At 38.0% G+C, this 25,159-nt stretch overlaps 1 protein-coding gene across 3 annotated transcripts in view; it reads left to right on the top strand.

Annotated features, from left to right (window-relative positions):
- UBE2K (ubiquitin conjugating enzyme E2 K) overlaps window positions 1–25,159 on the top strand; it is a 67,394-nt gene that overhangs the window by 6,516 nt on the left and 35,719 nt on the right. The window lies entirely within an intron of this gene.

The raw sequence follows: 25,159 nt of genomic DNA, 5'->3' as shown, positions 1-25,159 counted from the left end.
AACAAGGGGCAGCCTGGGTGGCTCAGCATTTTAGCGCCGCCTTCAGCCCAGGGTATGATCCTTGGAGACCCGGGATCGAGTCCCATGTCGGGCTCCCTGCGTGGAGCCTGCTTCTCCATCTGCCTGTGTCTCTGCCTCTCTCTCTGTGTCTCTCATGAATAAATAAAATCTTTAAAAAACAAAACAAAAAAATCTTTGTTCAAAAAATGTGTTAGTCGTATCTTAGAAAATGTGTTAAAATGCATTAAGTATTCAAGTTGAAAGAGACCTTAGATCTAGGCCAAATCCCATACCTAAAAGATTAGGAAACTGAGGCCCGAAGACATTGATTGTTATTCAGTGATACAGATCTGGTTAATGAACCCAGGCTTTTGGCATACTGGTCCATTCTAACCATTATATATGGTTGCTTTATGGGACTTCTCTCTCCCCCCCATAATACTGTAAGTGCTGAATGCTAATAAAACTTCCAAGAAGGAGTGACGTGTAATATTGACTATCATAGGGGTGCCTGGGTGGCTCAGCAGTTGAGCATCTGCTTTTGGTTCAGCGCATGATCCCAGAGTCCTGGGATCGAGTCCCACATTGGGCTCCCTACCGGGAGCCTGCTTCTCCCTCTGCCTATGTCTCTGCTTCTCTCTCTCTGTCTCATGAGTAAATAAATAAAAAAATTTTTAAAATTGGCTTTTGGGGGCAGCCCCGGTGGTGCAGCGGTTTAGCGCCGCCTGCAGCTCTGGGCGTGATCTGGAGACCCTGGATCAAGTCCCACGTCAGGCTCTCTGCATGGAGCCTGCTTCTCCCTCTGCCTGTGTCTCTGCCTCTCTCTCTCTCTCTCTCTGCATCTCTATGAATAAATAAATAAAATCTTTAAAAAAAATTGGCTGTTGTGTTTAAGTATACCTTTTTTTCCCTCTCTTGGTGTGAGAACTTAAATCTGGCAGGAGGCAGAGATATTTCACTCCTTAAGCATGATACAGTAAATTTAGCTTAGTGATTAAGAGCGTGGGCTTTGGAATTAGATTTGCTTTGAGTCCTGGCTTTTCTACTTAATACCTGCAGGACTGACTGTATCTTAGTTTTCTTATCTGTAGGAATATAGGAAGATAAGAGAGTCTTTACAGTGCTCAGAGCAATTCCAGGGCTATGTGAATGGATAGCTGTTAAGATGTCAAAATTAGCTGTATGTTCATATTCTGCTTATTGTTCTTGGATCATAAAGGTTTCCTACAGTGGTGTAGTGATAGCTCTATGTGAATTTGCCTGAAGAAAAGATTTAAAATGAAGGGGGTTTAGTACTTCTGATAGTGTTTCTTTGTCATCTATGTGCAAACAACTGTGGCCAAGGGGAATACAAAAGAATATATGTGGGCCTTATTCTCAAGGGGTTAATTAATCTTTCTTTAGGGGCCAGTTATAAATTGAGGAAGAGTTTGTGTTAAAATGTGACTTTTTAAAAAAATGTGACCTTTTTTTTTTTAAGATTTTGTTTATGTATTCGAGAGAGAGGCAGGCTCCAGGCAGGAAGCCTGATGTGGGACTCCATCCCTGGTCTCCAGGATCACGCCCTGGGCCGAAGGCAGGCGCTAAACCGCTGAGCCACCCAGGGATCCCCTAAATGTGACCTTTTTAAGCGAAAAAAAAGTACATTATTTGGAAGCCTTTCAAATAATACAGCTTTATGGGATTATTTGGGATTTCTTCATGTGGCTCTGGACTAAGAAATCTAGATTCTAATCCTGTGGTCTATGTAATCTTGAATCCCGTGGTAAAATTCCTATTTTATTTTTAAAAATATTTATTTATCTGAGAGAGTGTGAGAGCCTGAGCTGGGGTGGGGATTATTGGGGTGGGTGAATAGGGAGCCTGAGGCAGGGCTCCATCTCAGAATAGAGCTGAAGGCAGATGCTTAACTAATGAGCCATTCAGGTGACCCTAAAATTCCTGTTTTAAAATTGGTCTTGAAAGATAAAAAGTGGCAGTCACATCTGTCTGACATCCATGGTGTTCTCTTTTGTAATTTTGCAAAGGAGAGAAATTTCATTCAAAACCCTTATCCTGGGCAGCCCTGGTGGCTCAGCGGTTTAGCGCCGCCTTCAGCCCAGGGTAGCGGGATCCTGGAGACCTAGGATCAAGTCCCATGTCAGGCTCCCTGTATGGAGCCTGCTTCTCCCTCCGCCTGTGTCTCTGCTTCTCCCTCTCTCTGTGTCTTTCATGAATACATAAATAAAATCTTTAAAAACAAAAAACAAAACCCCTTGTCCTTTTTCTCCCCTAGTTCTTTGCTTTTATTGCAGATTTAAAATAATACCTACAGTTGAATGCCTACTATCTGATGTTTTATATGTATGGCAGCTTTATGAGATTGATGTTATTCTTGTTTTACAGATTAGAAAATTGCAGCTCCGAAGAAATTACTTAACTTTTTCAGTCTCAAGGAACTTGTTGGTGGAACAGGGATTGGAAACCAAGTCTCCCAAATATTTACTGATTATCGTGGAAAGAATAGCATACAAACATGTCTGCTGCTTGCTACCTGCCCATTATTTTTGAAGATTTTTAAACAATTATGGAATAATTTACATTTAAAGTTCAGAAAACATTGGTGTGAATACCTTTATGTTCATGGTATAGATTTAACAGATCTTAACTCTCTCATATTAGGTTAACTTGCCTCTCCCCCAAGGAATAAAACAAAACGTACAGATGAAGCTAACTTTGTAACCTTTTCCCTTTTCCGTTTTTTTTTTTTTTTTTTAAGATTTTATTTATTGGGGATCCCTGGGTGGCTCAATTTATTTATTTATGAATAAATAAATAAAATCTTTTTTTCTTTTTTATGATAGACATAGAGAGAGAGAGAGAGAGAGAGAGAGAGAGGCAGAGACACAGGCAGAGGGAGAAGCAGGCTTCATGCCAGGAGGCCGACGTGAGACTCGATCCCAGGACTCCAGGATTGCGTCCTGGGCTGAAGGCGGCGCTAAACCACTGAGCCACCCGGCTGCCCTTCCGTTCTCTTTTTTAGAAGTAACCACTGTGCTGAAGATGCCTTTGTTCTTCCCATTCATACGTTTGTTTTTACTATTGAAACCATAGTATTTTTGAGTGTGAAAACCCTTTTTAGTGTTTTTAAAAGTTTAACATTTTTTTCATAGATGATTATAGTATTCTGCATCTTCTGCAATTTTTCTTCTTAGTGTTATTCTTTTGAGAATTTCTCTATGACAATGCATATTGTTTTAGTTCTTTAAATTTTTTTTTTTTTTAGATTTTATTTATTCATGAGAGAGAGAGGCAGAGACATAGGCAGAGAGAGAAGCAGGCTCCCTGCAAGGGCATCATGCCCTGAGCCAAAGGCAGATGCTCAACCACTGAGCCACCCAGGCATCCCTAGTTCTTTAAATTATTGTAGTATTTCACGTCATTTTTTTTTTTTTTTAGGGTTTTATTTATTTACTTGAAAGAGTGAGAGCAAAAGAGAGCACAATGGGAGAGGGAGAAGCAGACTTGCAGCTGAGCAGGGAGACCTATGGAGGGCTCGATCCCCGTACCCTGAGATCATGATCTGAGCTGAAGGCAGATGCTTAATCAGCTGAGTCCCTCACATCAGATTTGTTGTTGTTTATTCTCTGTGGACAGCATGTAGTTTCAACTTTTAGTTGTGTTAAAAAAAAAAAAAAAAAGCATTGAACATTATTATACTTAGGAGTTTCCTAGGAAATAGGATTGTAGGATCTGAGCGTATTTGCATCTTCTGCGTTACTGAATATTACTTCATTCTACCCGTGATTGTATCAATTTATGCTCTTCTAGCAGTGTATAAGAGTTCTAGTGACCTGACATTTTTAAGATAACATTCTTGTCGGTCTGATGGATGTGAAATTGTAGCTTATTTTGATTTCCATTGCCAGTAGAGATATTAAGCATATTTTTGTGTTTTGGCCATTAGACTTTCTTTTGTAAATTTAGTGTTTTCATTTCTTATCCATTTAAAAAAATTTGGATGGTTTGTATTTTTCTTATTGATGGGCAGGAATTCTTTATGTGTTTGTGTAATTTTGTCTACTTCCATTATGTGGCTTGATTTTTTAACTTTTATGCTTTTTTTTTAATGTGGTATATTACACATGTAAAACTTACTATCTTGTATATTTTGAAGTGTACAGTTTCAGTGTACATTATCGTACCATTACTACTGTCCATCTCCAGAATTTATTTCATCTTGTAAAATTGAAACTCTGTATCTATAAAATCCTAGCTTGTCACTTCTTTGTTGCCCTGCCTATGGCATTCATTGTTCTACTTTTGTCTTTATGAACTACTCTATTATATGTTATTTGTTCTCTAGTGACTATTTTATTTGGCTTAACTTTGGCATATTCTTTATATAACTGAAGTTTAATTTTAAGTAGTCACATTTTTAGAGGGGCACCTGGTGGGCTCAGTTGGTAGAACGTGTGACTCTATCTTGGAGTTGTGAGTTCAAACCCTACGTTGGGGGTAGAGTTGACCTAGAAAGAAGTAAGTCACATTTTTCTATTTTTTCTTGTATGGTATGCTTTTTGTATTTCGTTAAGAAATCTTTACTTTGATTATCATAAAGATACCTCATATTTGGTTTTAGGAACAATTGTAAGTTGTATTCCTTAACCTCTATACTCAGGCTTCTGTCTCTACCATATCAAATGCAAACTATTTCTTCAGGCATTACCAGTATCTTCTGATATGTCAAATGCAGAGTAACTTCTCAGCAATCCATTTTGTATACCATTCTCTTCATTTCTCAGAGGTTTCCTCTTGGGGTTGCTCTGATGCTGCTGGTTTTCCTTCATCCTGTGTTATTAATCACTCTAGGTCAGGTTTTCATATCTCAGATAGACTATAGTAAAACAGTTTTATTTACATGTATTTCTCTGCAATTTCTGTTCAGCCCTCTTGGTGCCATGCCACAGGATGGATGGATGGATGGATGGATTTATTCATTCATTTTATTTATTTATTTACTTGCTTACTTGCTTACCTAAAAATACTTAATTTTTTTGAGAGAGCAGGAGCAGAGGGAGAGGAAGAAACAGACTCCTCGCTGAGTAGGGAGCCCAACGTGGAGCTCCATCGAGGGACTCTGGGATCATGACCTGAGCCAAAGGCAGACACCCAACTGACTCAGCCACCTGGGTGCCTCTGTGCCACAGGATTTAATTTTTAAAATATGATCATTTTCCTTTAGGGTCTCTACTGCCTGTTGCATAAAGTCAAAACTTTTATACTTTTGTTCTAGCCTACTTTTCTTGACCTACTTCCTGTCAAGTCTCAACACAGTTGCATGCCTATGCATACTTCACTCTCTCATATCTTCAGCTACACTAAATTACTCACTGTTTAGTTGCTCTGCCTGGAACAAGCCCATACCTCCTCCTTTGCCTTTTGAAATATACTTATCCTAAAATGCCACTTCTGATAAACCTTTTGTGAAAACACAATTTACCCCTGTTCTCCAGTGTCATTTTCTGAGGATTTAGTTAGTTACTGTATTATTGGTAATTGTACATATGTCTTTCTGTTCCTGCTATATATCCTTGAGCTCCTTGAGGATACTTACTCATCTTTTTTTCTATATAGTGCCTGGAATTAGTAGGCTTAGTGACATTTACCGTAAGCCAAAAAATTTTTGATAGGCATGTACTTTTTTTTGGAGCTGCTGCTGAAAGTGCATAAACCTTTCATAGGTTTTAGGGAAGGCCTAGTACTCTATGACTTATTTTTAGCCTTTTTGGAATTACATATTTTTCTAGTGATTACAAATGCAGGGCTAGTATATGTAGCCTTCTCTCTCAAGTGACGGTTGGTACTTTATTTTTATTATTTTTTAAGATTATTGATTTTCTAATTTATTCATAAGAGGCACAGAATGAGAGAGAAAGAGAGGCAGAGACACAGGCAGAGGGAGAAGCAAGCTCCATGCAGGGAGCCCGACATGGAACTCGATCCCGGATCTCCAGGATCACGCTCTAGGCTGAAGGCGGTGCTAAACCGCTGGGCCACCGGGGCTGCCCATGTTTTATGTGAACTAGTTCAAGAGTTGGTTGTCTGATACTGTTGCTTTTCAGCAGTGATAATACACTTTGCTTCATTTTTCTTCAATCTTTCTGTAGTAGTTCCTTCTTTTTATTTTTTCTGTTCATTTATTTATTTATTTATTGAGAGATTTTATTTATTCTTCATGGGAGACACACAGAGAGAGAGAAGTAGGCTCTATGCAGGAAGCCTGATGTGGGACTTGATCCCGGGAAGAGCCAAAGGCACGCTCAACTGCTGAGCCACCCAGCTCAGTTTTATTCTACATATGTAGAATATACTGAAGTTCATTCATCTATTGAACATCTGGTAATTTCCAGTTTTTTGCTGGGGCACATATATAAGAATTTTGAGTGTATATCTGAGAGTCGTATTACTAGGCCATTGAGTGTTTGGATGAGATGTTAGGTATTTGGGTGAGATATTAGGTGGTTATATGTCTCAGACATTTATATCTGTAGGTTGGTTATACTTTGATTATATCCTTAGTTGTTTACTTAAATGTTTTATTTACTCTTAGGAACTGTGAGTGAGAGTCATTGAAGGCAGAGACCTATCTTATATTTTTAATTTTCCATTGCTTAGCTCATTACCAGGCAGCAGCAGGCATTTGTTTTCCTACATGAGTTTAAGTTTTGTTTTTTTTTAAAGTGCCAAGGAGCTCATCATCAACCATTATGAAAGTGTAACCACTTATCCTGCTTCTGGGACTAGGGACTTTATAATATGTTGAGAAAGGTGGCCTGTAGATGAAGTTGGGTTTCTGTTCATTTTAAGTGTTGATAATGTAGTCAGGCCATGATTTGAAGTGATATAATATAAACGGCAAAAACTGGGAAATAAGGTGGTAGGAAGGCAGCCTTTTTTTTGCTTTATTCTGTAGTTTTCCCTGTTAAAGATCTTAGGGGGCATCTGTTTAGTGTTCTTTATGACCTATGGTGTATCACTATGGGTTAACTATTTTAAGGCTACATGCTTAATATTTATTTATTAAAGATTAATTATTTATTCATGAGTTCTGTAGTTTTCCCTGTTAAAGATCTTAGGGGGCATCTGTTTAGTGTTCTTTATGACCTATGGTGTATCACTATGGGTTAACTATTTTAAGGCTACATGCTTAATATTTATTTATTAAAGATTAATTATTTATTCATGAGAGACAGAGAGGCAGAGACATAGGCAGAGGGAGAAGCAGGCTCCCTGCAGGGAACCCAATGTGGGACTGGATCACAGATCCTGGGACCACGCCCTTAGCCCAAGGCAGATGCTCAACTGCTGAGCCACCCAGCTGTCCCTGTTCCACAAATATTTATTGAATGCCCTCTATTGTTGGTAATTAAGATAGACATAGTCCATGCTATTATGGAATAAATTATAGCCTAGTAAGGCAGTGAAACATTCAACAATTATTTGTTTATTGAGTTTAAGTAAGGAGAACTGTCTGGGGTGGGGTAACCTAAACCTCAGGGAAAGATCCTTAGGAATAACCCTTAAACTGGTATTTGGGAGGGTAAATTGGAATTAACTTAGTCATACATTAGGTTGATCTATTTTTTCACGCATACCAAAAGCACGAGTAATCATACAGTCAAGAATATAAAACCATTTAATTGCTTTTCCCTTTTAAATAAATACCCAGTTTCTATGAATACAAAAGTAACAAACATTTGCTTGTTATTGAATTTTTGAAAATATAACGAATTATAATAAAGTAAAAATTATCTGTAATCCCACCCCAGGGATAATTCTTTTTTTTTTTTTAAGATTTTATTTATTTATTAACGAGAGACACAGAGAGAGAGGCGCAAAGACACAGGCAGAGGGAGAAGAGCAGGCTCCATGCTGGGAGCCCGATGTGGGACTTGATCAGATCAAGTCCAAGATCAGGCCCTGAGCTGTACTAAACTGCTGAGCCGCATGGGCCGCCCTAATTCTTTCCTTTAAAATATTTTTGTCTGTCTGAAATTTCAAACATGTAGAGATACATCTTAATTTTGGTTATTTCCTTCCACTTTTTTCTTTAATTTTTTTTTTTACATATGTATATATACACACTTATTTAGAAGTTTTTATTATTTATTTATTTTTAAGATTTTATTTATTTATTCATGAGGGACAGGGAGAGAGGCAGAGACACAGGTAGAGGGAAAAGCAGGCTTCCAGCAAGGAGCCTGATGTGAGACTCCATTCTGGACCCTTGGATTCATGCCCTGAGCCAAAGGCAGGTAGGTGCTCAACTGCTGAGCCACTCAGGCGTCCCTATATAGAAGTTTTTAAAAGACTTTTAAATATAATTCCAATCTGACTTTCAACCCAAATTTGTAATTTTTAATGTTTTTTTTTTTTTTAGTGATCTGAAGCTGTCTTTCCCTACTAGACTCCCTATTCTTGAGAAGTTCAAGAATAAGCATTGTGGCTCATCTTTGTCTATTCAGTACCAACAGCTCTTTAATTTATTTAACAAATATTTGAGGGCTCCTTTTATCCTTGGTGCCATGATATGTGCTGGGAATATAGTGATGAGTGGGGCAAGGTGGGACACACAAACGAGATAGAGAGAGAGGCAGAGACACAGACAGGGAGAAGCAGGCTCCTTGCAGGAGGGAGCCTGATGCGGGACTCGATCCCGGGACTGGTATCATGTCCTGAGCCAAAAGCAGATGCTCAACCACTAAGCCACCCAGGTGTCTCTTAGGAAGACCTTTTGTGAAGTCTTTCTAAATAGCCCGGGCAAGAGATGATTATAGCTTGTAGATGATTGTAGCTTACAGTTGAATAGGAGACTAAAGAAGAGTATTGGGGATATGTATTAAAAGCAGATTCAGGGATGCCTGGGTGACTCAGCAGTTGAGTGCCTGCCTTTGGCCCAAGATGTGATCCTGCAGACCTGGGATCGAGTCCCACGTCGGGCTCCCTGCATGGAGCCTGCTTCCCTCTCTGCCTGTGTCTGCCTCTCTTTCTGTGGGTCTCTCATGAGTAAATAAATAAATAGAATCTTAAAAAAAAACTAAACTAAACTAAAGGTAGATTCACAAGGGCTTGCTGATGGTGTAGAGGAAAAGTGAAGAACTTAGAAAAACCCCTAGACTTTTGTCTTTAGCAACCAGACAGATGATGGTGCTAATTTCTGAGATGGGAAAGAGTGGGTGGAGTACATTAAAAGTTGGGAGATATAAAATTTTTGCTTCATTCTTGTTAGGTTAAAGCTTAGAGTGGGTAACCTAACTCTAGGAGAATTTGGTTAGAAAAGGAGGGAACGTAGTAGGACAAAGTTCTGGTTTTCACCATGAATCCCAAGCATCTTTTGTAGTTGAGCTTAGAAAAAACATGGAAAGATAAGGAAAGTGAGCTATTAGTGATATATTAGGAAAACCAGCGGAATGTGGTATCTCTGAAACCGAGACAGTTCCAAGAGTGGTTAACTTTGTCATGCTGCTGAGTGAGAGAAATGCCCACTGTGAATTTGCAGTGCAGTTATCATTGGTGACCTTGGCTATAATATTTTCATTGGAATGGTAAGGATGGATATATGATTGGAATGGTGAAGATGGATATATGATTGGACAGAATAATGTGAGGAACTGGCAGCTGTAGTCAACTTTTTAAAGTTGTACTCTGACAGAGAACAGAGAAGAGGCGGAGCTGCAGAAGAATATGGCTTCAAAAAATTTTTAATTTATTTTGGAACGGGTATGTACCCAAGTTCAAGGAGGGAAAGGGACAGACAGACTCTATACTGAGCTGCTTGGAGCCTGATGTGGGGCTCAATCTCATAACTCTGAGATCATGACCTGAACCCAAATCAAGAGTCAGGTGCTTAACTGAGTTCCCTAAGTGCCTCTTAAAAATTTTCTAATATTATGTTGATGATGTTTATATGTTGATGGATGGGAGAAATTGATTATGCTAGAGGAAGGAGGAGTAATTGAGCCTGCAAAGTCCTTGAGAATAACAGGAGTGGTATTACTAGCATAAATGAAAGGATTAATCTTTAATAGGAGCAGAGACACTTAGGGCAATGTTAAATTTTCATTTGGGATTTGTGGTCTTCACTTGAACATGAAACCAATTAATGATGGTTGTGTGTGTTTCTTTCCCCAGCAGTGCTGCTTGGGGCAGACACAGGAAGGTAGTTTTGTTTTGTTTTGTTTTAAGTTAATTGAGGAATGAGTTTAACTAGCAGTGGGGCTTTGCCATATGAGTACCATGAAGGAACAAAAGCATCAATGTTAGCAAGGGAGTGATTGATAATGACACAATGGTGATGTACAATTAATCCAGCTAATAGCTGAATTTGGAGTACTAAATAGTGAACTTGATCTAAGGAGGTTGGAAATCTGAGAAACTTGAAATGGATTTCAGAGAAAGTACAGTTTTTGGTGATGACAAAATTATGTGTATGACCATAGGGATAAGAGCTTACAGTCTATAAATATTAGAAACAGTCTCTATCTCCTTACCTTTTTTAAAAAATTTAAAAATGTACAAAGATGACAGATGTAAGTAGCAGTCTCTCATAGGCCAAATATAGCCATTGCTATTAACATACTTTTTTCTTTTTACTAAATCAAGGTCTTAGTATGTAGTATACTGTTTTGTATTTTTTTTCTTAATTTATATTTCTTTCTTTCATTAGTTTCTTCCTTCCTTCCTTCCTCCCTTTCTCCCTCCCTCCTCCTTTCCTTCATAGGCTCTATGCCCAAGAGGGGCTTGAACTCACCACCTTGATAAGATCAAGACCAGAGTTGATATCAAGAGTGAGATGTTTAATTGACTGAACCACCAAGGCATCCGAGACATCTTATATTTTCTATGTGGCATTAAATATTCTTTTAAAATGTTTTCCTCTTTAGGGTTGGCTGGCTGAGTTGGTGAAGTGGGCAACTCTTGATCTTGGGAATATGAGTTTGAGCCCCACGTTGGGTATAGAGATTACTTAAATCTTTTTTAAAAATGAAATATTTAAATATTAAGTAGTATTAAATATTAATAGCATTTAATTTATATATTTAATATTTTTTAAAGTTTTATTTAAATAAAACTTATTTATACAATCTCTGTGTGGGGGTTGAACTCAAAACCCTGAGATCAAGAGTCTTATGCTCGGGATCCCTGGGTGGCGCAGCGGTTTGTCGCCTGCCTTTGGCCCAGGGCGCGATCCTGGAGACCCGGGATCGAATCCCACATCGGGCTCCCGGTGCACGGAGCCTGCTTCTCCCTCTGCCTATTTCTCTGTCTGTCTCTCTTTCTCTCTCTGACTATCATAAATAAATAAAAATTAAAAAAAAAATTAAAAAAAAAAAAGAGTCTTACGCTCTTTTGACTGAGCCAGCCAGGTACCCCTAAACTGTTCTTTGGTTGAATGTTTAAAAGTTGTTTCTGTTTTATACCACTATGTGCATGTGTGTGTGTACTGAATGGAATATCTTTGTATAATTTTTATATGAGTTTATTTCTCTAAGATAGATTTCCTGGAAAAAAGATCCTGGATCATAGTGTCTGAACTTTTCATATGCTTATGACTAAAGTGCTTCCCAGAAAGTTTGTTGTAAATTACTCTAGCACTGGCCCTGCATGGGGCAGCCAGATTCATCATATTCTCACCTTTAAAACAATCTTTTTTAAGAACGAAATAGGAAAATTAATTGTCCAATTTTATATTTTAATTTTACTTAACTTAAAAAAAAAAGATTTATTTATTTGTGAGAGACACAGAAAGAGAGGGAGGCAGAGGGAGAAGCAGGCTCCATGCAGGGAGCCCAATTCAGGACTTGATCCTGGGACTCCAGGATCACGCCCTAGGCTGAAGGCAGGCACTAAATCGCTGAGCCACCCAGGGAATCCCTACTTAACGTTTTATTAAGAAAATTTTCAAATGGAAAGTTGAAGTATAATTACATTCCCACTACTGAGATTTTACAATTGTTAATATTGCTGTTACCAAAATCTTGAGTTTGCATCTGCTAAAAATAACATTCTTTTACTATTCTACCAGAGAAGATGTTAATTCCTTGGTATCTAACATTCATATTTCCTCAGGTTTATTAGCCTTTTGGGAGAGCAGAATCTACTTAAGGTTTACAAATTGCATATGAATGTTATTTTTAGTCATTTAAAATTTACAGTGGTTCTCTCACACGCACCCTTTTTTTTTTTTTTCTTTTTGACACTGAAAATCTTGGAGATTTCTTTATGGTGGTGCTTTTTATAATTCTTGTAAACTAGGAGTTTATGTGTAAAGGTTTGACTAGATTCAGGATAAATGTTTTTTTTTTTTTTTAATTTTTATTTATTTATGATAGTCACAGAGAGAGAGAGAGAGGCAGAGACACAGGCAGAGGGAGAAGCAGGCTCCATGCACCGGGAGCCCGACGAGGGAATCGATCCCGGGTCTCCAGGATCGCGCCCTGGGCCAAAGGCAGGCGCCAAACCGCTGCGCCACCCAGGGATCCCAGGATAAATGTTTTTGACAAAAAGACTTGTAGTATATGTTTCATATTCAGTGATTAATAAATGTGTAATAATATCAGGTTGTCCTCAACTGTTAGCAATGCTAGGTCATTTGATCGTTGCCTGCATTAGTTATTTCATTGGGGGGTTGTAGAAAGTTGATTTTCCTAATTGCCAGCTTTAAATTTGGTTAGCTAATATTCTACTAGAAAGAAGAGTTTTCCATCATCAACTGGAATGAAAATTACTTACTATCAGAGTAAATATTTGGTTTAATAGTCCCCTCCAATGGCAATAATGATTTTTTCCTTTCTCTTCTTTTATGATTGAATGTGTGGATCTTAGCCAACTTGGGCTACCATAACAAAATACCATAAAGTAGATGGCATAAACAACAGAAATTAGTTTTCTCACGAAGTTCTGGAGGTTGGGGACTTCAAGTTACAGCTTCAAAAGTAATTTGAGCTTTGTCTCTGTTGTTTAATATTCTTGTGGTTAAAATAACATTTATGCAAACTTGGATTTGCATGTTGGATTTTATAAAAGTGTTTAGGTGGAAAATTAGTCTTAAGTGGTAGAAGTGATGTTTTTTTTATTGGTGCCCCAATAAATATTAAAAATGAACAAAAAAAATTTTTTTTTTAAAGGGACATGGAGGGACACCTGGGTGGCTCAGAGGTTGACCATCTGCCTTTGGCTCAGGGCGTGATCCTGTTCCGGGATCCAGTCCTGCATCAGGCTCCCTGCAAAGAGCCTGCTTTTCCCTCTATCTCTTTGCCTCTCTATCTGTGTCTGTCATGAATAAATAAATAAAATCTTTTTTTTTTTTTTTTTTTTTTTTAAAGGGACGGGGATCCCTGGGTGGCGCAGCAGTTTAGCGCCTGCCTTTGGCCCAGGGCGCGATCCTGGAGACCCGAGATCGAGTCCCACGTCGGGCTCCCAGTGCATGGAGCCTGCTTCTCCCTCTTTCTATGTCTCTGTCTCTGTCTCTCTCTCTCTCTGTGACTATCATAAATAAATTAAAAATAAAAAAAGAAGGGACTTGGAAATGCCTTAATTTGACTTAGACCTTTTTTGAGAGAGAGAGAGGCAGAGGGAGAAGCAGGCTCCCTGCAGGGAGCCCAATGCAGGACTGAATCCCAGGACCCCGGGATCACGTCCTGAGCCAAAGGCAGTTGCTCAATCACTGAGCCACCCAAGTACCCCCGACAAATACAGACCTGAAATTGAGACAAAATTTTATTTTCCTAAAGAAGGGAAATGACAAAAAAAAAAAAAAAGAAGGAGAAGAAGAAGAAGAAAGAAAAGAAATCATTCTTGAATTCTTGGAATAAATCCAGTAATTTTTTAAAGATTTTATTTATTCATGAGAGACACACAGAGAGAGACAGAGACATAGGCAGAGGGAGAAGCAGTCTCCCTGTGGGGAACCCACTGTGGGACTCGATCTCAGGACTGCAGGATCACGACCTGAGAGCCCAAGGCAGACGCTCAGCCGCTGAGCCATCCAGGCATCCCTGTGAAAATTTTTTCAAAGAAGAAATACAGAGTAAAAGCTTTTGTTGTTGTTGTTTTTTGTTTTTGTTTTGTTTTGTTTTGTTTTGTTTTGTTTTGTTTTTGGTGGACCATGAAGTTTATTGAGTGATAAGCACCCGAAGTGGGAGGGGACCTGAGAGGGTTGGCCCAGAGTAAAAGTTTTCTTTTTTTTTTCTTTTTAAATTATTTACTGAGAGAGAGAGAGAGAGGGAGAGTGCGAGCACGCATGGTGGGAAAGAGAGGGAGAGAGTTTTAAGTGGACTGTATGCTGAGCATAGAGCCTAATGTGGAAGAGATCACAAGCTGAGCCAAAACCAAGAGATGGTTGCTTAACCAGCCACCCACGCATCCCAGAGTAAAAGTTATCCATACTTACTCTTTTCTTCCTCTCCTCAGTCCTAATCCTTTCTTTCAGTAGTAACTTTGAATAATTTTTTATGCATTTATATATTTAGTAAATACAGGAATTTTCAGTTTATGAACTTTATAAATTTGAACAAGTGTACAACCACACTAAAAGTATTTCAGCTCTGTGTGTGGTGACAGTTACTGTAAAGGAAAGCTTGCGCAGTATCACAAGACTTAAGAACAAGTTTTTGACATCCTTTGCTCCCACAGATGCATAGCTTCTTACATTATCAGCATTCCCTACAAACCACCAAGATATACGGTTACATTTGTTAAAATATGAACGTACACTGATAGATCATAATCACCCAAAGTCCATACCTTAAGGTTCACTCTTGGTGGTTTTTATTCTGGAAACAATGTATGTAATGACATGTGTTCATCATTATAATTCTTATAGAGTATTTTCTTTTCTTTCTTTTTTTTTAATGTTTATTTATTAGTAGTCTCCACACCCTACATGGGGCATGAACTCATGACCCCAGTATCAAAAGTTGCATGCTCTTCCAACTGAGCCAACCAGGCACACTCTCCCGCTCCCGCCCAGTGTATTTTCATTGCCCTAAAACTTCTTTGTGTCATCCTGTTTCCATCCCACCACCACTACTGCTGACCTTTTTACTGTCTCCATAGTTTTGCTTTTGCAGAATGGCATATAGTTGGAATTTCACAATATGTAGCGTTTTCATTTTGGCTTCTTTCACTTAGCAATAAGCATTTAAGTTTCCTCTGTATCTTTGTGGCTTCATAGCTATTTATTTTTATTATATATTTGTTGCATATGTAATTAATATATATTTAATATTCTGTTATCTGAATATATTACAGTTTATCCCTTCATCTACTGAAGTACCTCTTGGTTGCCTCCAAGTTTTGGCAATCATGAATAAAGCTGCTATAAACATCTGTGCGCAGGTTTTTGTGTGGATGTTAGTTTTCAACTCCTTTGGGTAAATAATTAGGGAGTATGATTGTTGTATCATATGGTAAAGAGTATGTTTAGTTCTTTTTTTTTTTTTTTTTTTTTTTTTGTATGTTTAGTTCTGAAGGAAACCACAACTCAGTTTTCCAAAGTGACAGCATAATTTTGTACTCCCACCACCATTGATTGAGAGTTTCTGCTGCTCCATATCCTTGCCAGCATTTGGTCCAGATTTTGGCTGTTCTAATAGTGTTGTTTTTTGTTTGTTTGTTTGTTTTTTAAGGATTTTATTTATCCATTCATGAGAGACACACAGAGAGAGAGAGAGAGAGAGAGAGAGAGAGAGGCAGAGACACAGGCAGAAGGAGAAGCTCCATGCAGGGAGCCCGATGCAGGATTTGACCTCCTGTCTCCAGGATCATGCCCTGGGCTGAAGGCGGTGCTAAACCACCGAGCCACCTGGGCTGCCCCAGTATCTCATTGTTTTAGTTTGCATTTCCCCCATGGCATATGAAGTGGACCATCTTTTCCTATGCTTATTTGCAATCTATATATCTTGTTTGGTCAGATGTCTGTTAAGTTCATTTTTTAATTGTGTTTTCTTACTCAGTTTTATGAATTCTTTGTGTTTTTTGAGTAATAGTCCTTTATCAGATACGTCTTTTGCAGATATTTTCTCACAGTCCCTTTTTTCATTATTCTTGTGACAAAACTGTCCTTTGCAGAGTAGTTTTTTATTTTAATGAAGTCCTACTTACCACTTCTTTCTTTCACGGATTGTACCTTGGTATTATATCTAAAAAGTCATAGGTATATCAAGTTTATCTAGATTTTCCCCCTTTGCTCTTTTCTAGTTTTTTACTTCTGTATTTTACATTTACATCTCTAATCCATTTTTTAAAGATTTTATTTATTCATGAGAGAGACACAGAGAGAGAGGCAGAGACACAGGCAGAGGGAGAAGCAGGGAGCCCAACGTGGGACTCGATCTCGGGTCTCCAGGATCAGGCCTGGGCCAAAGGTGGCGCTAAACCACTGTGTCACTGGGGCTGCCCCTCTAATCCATTTTGAGTTAATTTTCCTGAAGGGTGTTGTAAGGTTTGTGTCTAGGTTCTCTTTTTTTTTTTTTTTTTTTTTTTTTTGCATGTGTGTATCTAGTTTCAGAAATATTTGTTGAAAAGACAGTGCTCTGTTGTATTTCCTTTGTTCTTTTGTCAAGTTGACTATATTATATTTATGTGGGTCTATTTCTGGGTTGTCTATTCTGTTTCATGGATCCCTTTGTTCTTTGGCCAATACCATTTTTTGATTACTGTAGCTTTACTGTAAATCTTGAAGCTCACTCCTCCATTTTTTTAGTTCTTTGATATCATTCATCAGAGCTTTGTAAGTTTTCTTCATATAGTTCTTGCACATATTTTGTTAGATTTATATACCTCAGTATGTTGGCTTGTTGGTGCTATTTTTTTTTTTTTTAAGATTTTATTTATTCATGAGAGAGAGAGAGAGAGAAAGGCAGAAGGAGAAGCAGGCTCCGTGCAGGGAGCCTGATGTGGGAATTGATCCCGGGTCTCCAGGATCACGCCCTGGGCTGAAGATGGTGCTAAACCGCTGAACCACCCAGGCTGCCCTGTTGGTGCTAAAGTTAAATAGTATTGTGTTTAAACCGCTGAACCACCCAGGCTGCCCTTTTGGTGCTAATGTTAAATAGTATTGTGTTTTAATGTTAAATTCCAATTGTTCATTGCTGATATATAAGAAAATGGTTGACTTTCATATGTTTACCATGTATCCTGCAACCTTCCTGTAATTGCTTATTCTTAGAATTAACTTTTGTCATGTTTTTGCAGATTTCTACAAAGGTGTCATTTGCAAACAAAGTTTTATTTTTTCTTCCTCAACTTGTATATGTTTTCTTATTGCAGTAGCTAGAACTAGTGTAATTTTGAAAAGGAGTGGTAAGAGGGGATATCCTTGCCTTATACCTGATCTTAACTGAGAAAGCTTTGAGTTTCTCACCATTGAGTATGTTAGCTGTAAGGTTTTTTTTGTAAATACTACTTATCAAGTTAAGAAAGTTCCATTCTATTCCTAGTGTGTAGAGTGTTTTTGTGCATGGGTTTTGGATTTTGTGAAATTCTTTTTCTGCATCTATTGATGTGATTGTGTGGTTTTTGTTGTAGCCTGTTGATGTGATTGGGTTATGTTAATTGATTTTTTGAACATTGAGCCAGCATGTATACCCAGGATAAATTCCACTTGTCATGGTATACAATTGACCCTTGAACAACACAGAGTTGAATTGCACAGATTCTCTTATGCATTTTTGACAAATATAATACAGTGGTGTGAATGTATTTTCTCTCCCTTTTGGCCTTGTTAGTATTTTCTTTTGTCTAGCTTACTTTGTCATAAGAATACAGCATTAATGCATGTAACATGCAAATTAAGTGTTTATTGATTGTGTTACTAGTAAGGCGTCTGGTCAGTAGTGGGCTATTATTAATACTTAAGTTTTGGGGGCATCCAAAGCTACATGCAGATACCCAACTGTGCAGGGTATTGGCATCCTTGACCCTCATGTTGTTCAAGGGTAACCATATGATTCTCTTCATTGTTGGAGTAAAGTTGCTAATTTTTTTTGAGGATTTTTGCGGACATGTTCATGAGAGACCCTGGTCTGTACTTGTCGTGTGTGTTTGGTAATACTGGCCTCATAGAATGAGTTAGGAAATACTTCCTGCTTTGCTTCTACCTTACAAAAGAGATTATAAGAGGTAGAGAACTGGCATAATTTCTTCTTTAAATATTTGGTAGAATTCATCATTAACAGTATCTGTGGCTGGTGCTTTTTCTTCTGTAAAGTTATTCATTTTTTTTTTAAGATTTTATTTATTTATTCATGAGAGACACACAGAGAGAGAGGCAGAATCATAGAAAGAGGGAGGAGAAGCAGGCTCCATGCAGAGAGCCTGATGTGGGACTCCATCCCGGGACTCTGGGATCACGCCCTAAGCAGAAGGCAGATGCTCATCCACTGAGCCACCCAGGTGCCCCAAAGTTATTCATTATTGATTCAATTTCCTTAATACATATAATCCTATTTAGTCTCTTCAGATAGTCTGTCTTCAGTTTTGGCAGATGGTGTCTATTAAGGAATCCGTTCACTTCTTAGATTATCAGATTTGTGAGCATAGTGTTGTTTGCAATATTACCTTGTCCTTTTAATGTCTGTGGGATTAGTGGAGATGGGTCTCTCATTTGTGGTATTTAGTAATTTGTGTTTTCTCTCTTTTTTCTTAGTCTGTCTAGAGGTTTATCAATTTAGTTGATTATTTCAAAGAACCAATTTTTGGTTTAGTTGGCTTTTCTATTTCTTATTTTCAGTTTAATTGAATTCAGTTTAACTTTTCTCATTTTCATTGCTCCATCTTTTAAATTATTTTCCTTTTACTTTGTTTATAATTTGTTCCGTTTCTGGTTTCATAGGTGGAATCTTAGATTATTAATTTTGACTTTTTTCTGATATGCATTCAATGTGAATCTCCCTCAAAGTACTATTCTTATCACATCCTGTAGATTTTGATAAGTTGTCTTTTTGTTTCATTTAGTTCAGAATATTTTTAAGTTTCTATTAAGATGTCTTCTCTGACAAATGTGTTATTTAGAAGCGTGTTGTTTAATCTCCAAGTGTTTTGAGGTTTTCTAGTTCTCTTTGCATCATTGATTTCTAGTTTTTTTTTTTTTTTTTTTTTTTTTTTTTAAGATTTTGTTTATTCATGAGAGGCAGAGATAATAGGCAGAGGGAGAAGCAGACTCCCTGCGAGGAGCCTGATGTGGGACTCAATCCCAGAACCCTGGGATCATGACCTGAGCCAAAAGCAGATGCTCAACCACTGAGCCACCCAGGTGCCCCGATATGTATTTTATTTTTACTTATTTTTAAAATATTTTATTTTTAAGTAATTTCTACAACCAGTGTGGGGTTTGAGCTCACAAACCTGAGATCAAGAGTTGCATGCTCTACCGTTTGAGCCAGCCAGGTGTCCCTGATTTCCAACATAATTCCATTGTGGCCTAAAAGTATACTTTCTATGATTCTTGTTCTTTTGAATTTGTGCTTTATGGCCCAGAGTATGGTCTAGTGAATGTTCTATGTAAACTTGAGAAGAGTGTATGTTCTGCTACTGTTGCATAAGTAGTCTGTAGATGTACATTAGATTCAATTTAGTGTTTGTTGATCAATCCATCTATGCCTGCCTACTGGATGTATTAAATAGTGGTAGAGAGATGTTAAAGTTTGACGATAGTTGTGGATTCATCTGTTTCTCATTATAGTGTTTTTTTTTTTAAGGTCTTATTTATTTGACAAAGCATGAGAAAGCATAAGCAGAGGGAATGAATGGGTAGAGGGAGAAGCAGACTCCCCACTGAGCTGGAGCCTGATGTGAGACTTGATCCCAGGACTCTGAGATCATGCGCTGAGCCAAAGGCAGACGTTTAACTGACTGGCACCCTCTCATTACAGTTTTGTTCTTACTGCCTTATGTATTTTGATATTCCATTTTTTAAAAATTGTTTATTTATTTTAGAGAGGGAGAGGGGCAGAGGGAAAGGGAGAGCAAGAATCTCAAGCAGACTCCCTGTTAAATATGGAGCCCAATGTGGGGTCGATCTCACAACCCTGAGATTGTGACCGGAGCCAAAATCAGGAATTGGATGCTTAAACGATTGAGCCACCCAGACACCTCTGAAACTCCATTGTTACACTGATATATACTTTAAGGATTTTTTTAAAAGATTTATTTATTTTGGTGGGGGAGAGGGAGAGGGAATCCTCAAGCAGACTCCGTGCCGAGTGTGGGACACAGTGTGGGGCTTGATCCCAGGACCCTAAGATCATGACCTGAGCCAAAATCAAGAGTCAGACGCTTAACTGAGAGCCACCCACCCAGCTGCACCCCCCGCCCCTTTGGCTTTTTTGAATAGTGCTGCCATGAAATGAGTGTGCAGATTGAGACCCTGCTTTTTGAGCATGCACTTGGAAGTGGAATTGCTTGATCACATGGTCAGTCCATTTTCATTTTTTAAAAAAGATTTTGTTTATTCATTTGACTGAAAGTAAGAGAGCATAAGCGGGGGGGGGGGGGGGTGTGGTGGGAGAGGGAGAAACATACTCCCTTCTGAGCAGGAAGCCGAATGTGGGGCCTGATTTCAGGATGCTGGGATCATGACCTGAGCCAAAGGCAGACACTCAACTGACTGAGCTACTCAGGTGCCCCTGTTTTCAATTTTTTGATGAACAACTTACTGTTTTCCACTGTGGCTGCACTGTTTTACATTCCCACCAGTAGTGCACAAGGTCCCGGTCTCTCCACATCTATGTCAACGCTTGTTATTTTCAGTTTTTTTGATAGTAGCCATCCTGATAGATCTGTGTATCATATTGCGTGGGTTTTTTTTTTTTTTAAGATTTTATTTATTTATTCATGAGAGACTCACAGAGACATAAGCAGAGAGAGAAGCAGGCTCCATGCAGGGAGCCCCATGTGGGACGCGATCCCTGGACTCTAGGATCATGCCCTGAGCTGAAGGCAGATGCTCAGCCACTGAGCCACCCAGGCATCCCTTGGAGATTCTATTCTATCTTTTTCATTTGTTTTTCCTTTGATTACGGTTTTTAGAGTTTCTATTGACATTTTTTCTAACTTATGGACTCACTTTTTGTTTGTGTTCACTTACTAATAAGCCCATCAAAGGCATTTCTAATTTCTGTTACCATATTTTTTAAAATTATCTAGCATATTATTTTAATTCCTTCTTGGAGTTACCATCTCTCTGCTAACATTACCCATTTGATTTGGATGTTGTCAGCTTTTTCCTTAATGGCACTTAGCATATTAACCGTAGTTTAAATTTTTAGTCTAATTCTAGCATTTCTACCTTCTGAGTCTTTTTCTGTGGTTTTGTTTTTTAGTATGCCTTAATTTTTTTTTTTTCTTTTGAAAGCCAAAGCCATACATGATGTCATGGGTAAAAGGAACTGAAGTAAATAAATAGGCCTTTGGTGTGAGACTTTATGTCTATCTGTCCAGGGAGGATTAGTCTCTGTTTACTGTTTGCTGTATATATCAGAATCCAAAATCTCTGATGCTCTTGTTTTTGTCTTCCCTGTTGCCTCTGAGGCTCCTTAGAGACATCTTAAGTCAGGCCTGAGACATGTGGTTCTTTGAGTTGTAATCCCCTGTTATTACACAGGAGGCCTATTGAAGTGGTGGTTTGAGGAGGGGAAGCATTCTGTAGTCCTGTAATTGGGTCTTAGTGTTTTAGGGAGTCTACACCCCTAAGCTTCAAAAGTACTTCTCATTCTCCCTCCCCCTCATATAATACTGGAAGACTAGAGGGGTTTGGAATAGGGTACTTCTCTTCCCTCAGGTTGGTTAGATACGTTAAGACCCCTGTTGGAAGTTTCTCTTGAGGACAGGCCTTGGAAATCAGAAAACTCTAGGTTTATTTCAAAATGGCTTCTTTACCTTCCCCCTGCTAGGAGCATGAGGGCATTTTCTTCTGATTTTCACTGTGAGAACCAGTAGGGATCCTGGAGGTAAAAACTGAACAAAAGCAGGAAGGCCCCTTGAGAGTTTTTCAGTCTCAAATTCATCCAGACTGTGCCTCCAGCAGTTTGTCAATTACAGTTTAGGCTTTCCTGCCTGGGTAATGCTTCATACTTGTGAGCTTTTGCCCTGGTAAGTTTGAGTTTTATTTTCTGCCCATTGTGTATCCATGATTTGGGGGCAGCATTTTGTCCTGTGGCTTCAATTCTCTGATGGATTTTAGAAGAGATGATTTCCAGTGTGTTTAGCTTCTTTCTTTTGTGGATGGGAGTGATGATTTCTAAGTTTTTACATGCTGGATTGGAAACCAGAAATAAACTCCTTTATTTTTGTTTGTAGCATTCTATTAAATGCTACAACCTTGTGAATAGTATGAGTACTCAGTAAATATTCATGGAATTAATATGTTCAGAACTTTAATTATTCCAAATTACATATTGTCTGAAGTATGAGGACAGAAGTCCAAAAAATAAAATTTTAATGACAGTTTTTTTTTTGTTTTTTTTTTAATTTTTATTTATTTATGATAGTCACAGAGAGAGAGAGAGAGAGAGAGAGAGAGAGAGAGGCAGAGACATAGGCAGAGGGAGAAGCAGGCTCCATGCACCGGGAGCCCGACGTGGGATTCGATCCCGCGTCTCCAGGATCGCGCCCTGGGCCAAAGGCAGGTGCCAAACCACTGCGCCACCCAGGGATCCCATGACAGACTGTTTTAATTGGAAAGGCTGTCATTTCCTGGTTCTCTATAGCTGTACTTGTCCAATACTGTAGCCACTAGCCACATGTGATTTTTTTTTTCAAGTTTTAAAAAATTGTTCTTGATTTTTTAGAATGTACAATTCAGCAGTCATTAGTATATTCACACACAAAGTTGTGCAACTCTTACCACTATGTAATTTCAGAACATTTCATCTCCCCTAAAATAATTCTCATGCCCATTAGCAGATCCTTCCCATCTCTCCCTTCCCTCTCCTTTCTTAACAGCCAATAATTTACTTTCTATATCTGTGAATTTGAATATCACATGTGGCTTTTGAACACATGTAATGTGGGTAATCCAAATCGAAATGTGAATATGATTTGTAAATTAAACACTGAATTTTGAAGACGTGAGCTTTTTTTTTTAATAGATGTAATGAGCACAGTGTTTTTTTTTATTTTTATTTTTTTATTTTTTTATTTTTATTTATTTATGATAGTCACAGAGAGAGAGAGAGAGAGAGAGGCAGAGACAAAGGCAGAGGGAGAAGCAGGCTCCATGCACTGGGAGCCCGATGTGGGATTCGATCCCAGGTTCCAGGATCTCACCCTGGGCCAAAGGCAGGCGCTAAACTGCTGCGCCACCCAGGGGTCCCCAAGACGTGAGCTTTTTACAAAATGAAAATATCTCAGGAAATTTTATTTTGATTGCATGTTATTCTTTTTAGTGTGATTAGTAGAAAATTTTGTGGCTCATATTAGCTATCTGTTAGAACCGATCTAGAACTTGTATTTAGTGAGTATCGTAAATGTTCCCCATGGCTTCAGTTTCCTTCTACTCTGTTTCCATGTCAGCCTGTTTTGGATTTGTGACATGCCCTAACCTTCAGAATTTTTTTTTTTTTTTTAATAACTGCTTGGAAGGTGGAAATCTTTCTTAAAAGGGAAATCCTATAAGGGAATCTTTCTTATAAGGCCCTGAGGGGCCTTAGTAGGGGAAAATAAGTCATTCATATTAAATTCGGGGAAAACAATGGCAACTATTAAACCTTTTCATCTGCATTTTCAGCAAATTTTAGGGAGAATTGAATTTCACATTTATTTGCATGATACTGATAAACAGTGCTCCTAAATTTTGGTTCTTGTGATTTGACTGGGAAACAAACCAATAGTTTCTTTATAGCATATGAGAATGTGAGAATGTTCTGTAATGTTAGGGGTAATTCAGAGTTATATTTGTCTATCTGAAATTTAGATTGAAATTTTGTTTTAGAATAAATTTTACAGAATAAATACACGTGAGAATAATGTGACAAGGGCTCCTTAAAAAACAACAACAACCAATATTTGCTTTAGGTGGAAGTTTTCTGCTCCTACATCATTGTCAAAAGTCAACATATTCCAATGTTAAATGACCACTATACATTCAGCATTTATTCTATACTGTTTTATATACTGTATTCGTTAAAGTCCCCCAGGAACTGTATATAGTAAGTACTATGATAATCCCCAGTTGATAGAGGATGAAACTGAGTTTCATAGTTGTTAATTAACTTTCTTGAGGTCACATGTTAGTTTAAACAGGTTAAGTAACAATGTATTTAGCGCTTTTATGATGAAATCTTAGTTTTTAGTTTTTCTCACTAGAATGTAAGCTCTAAGTGGGCAAGGACTTAGTTTTGTTGACTTTAACACTTGAGATTTCTTTCTGGCATATAGTATACTCAAGGAATTTGAAAGATTTTTGTGATGATGATGTCAATTCACCAAGAGATGTGCCATGGCTTTGGAAATCTATTAGAATTGCTTTAAATTCCACACTATTGCTTATTGGCAGTAATGCTAATTTACCAAATTCAGATTAGGTGTGATCTTATGTGCTATTTTGCATATTTTGTATTACATTTTAATAGTTCATTTAAAATTTTTACTAGGAACTGTAGCTTCTATTCATCTCTTTTCCTTTTACATGTTAGAAACACATTGGAGCCACAAAGGAACATCAGAAAAACCAGGACTACCAGAGGCCCCCCTGTGTGTTTAGTTGAGTTGGGAGAAGAAAGTATAGAAAAGCAATTTTGTAGCTGTCCTCACAAAAAATGTGTAACACAGTTCTTCAAGGTTTCATACCAAAGCCATAGTGTTCCTGGTCATTAAGATGAATAACACATTGTTTTGGTATTTATTTTTAGGAATAACATTTCCTTCTTATACTGGAAACAGAGCTGTGAAAAGAAATTTCTAAAATAGGGCTTTGAAATCAAAGGTTTTTGTAACTAACATTATTAGAGAAAGGGTAACTATGCTGCTGCTTTCCAGAAGATTCTCATTTAAATTTGAGATTTGTATTCTCATTTTACAGTAATAAAATTGAGAGATGTTATGTGACTTACCTAAATTAATGCCACAAGTAAGTGACAACTTGGATTCAACTCCCATCTAACTTCAAAGGCCATAC

The sequence above is a fragment of the Canis lupus genome, chromosome 3 (assembly GCF_003254725.2).
Source record: "Canis lupus dingo isolate Sandy chromosome 3, ASM325472v2, whole genome shotgun sequence".
NCBI classification, from domain to species: domain Eukaryota; kingdom Metazoa; phylum Chordata; class Mammalia; order Carnivora; family Canidae; genus Canis; species Canis lupus.
Note: the sequence above shows the minus strand (reverse complement) of the source record. Positions and strands in the feature narration are given on the sequence as shown.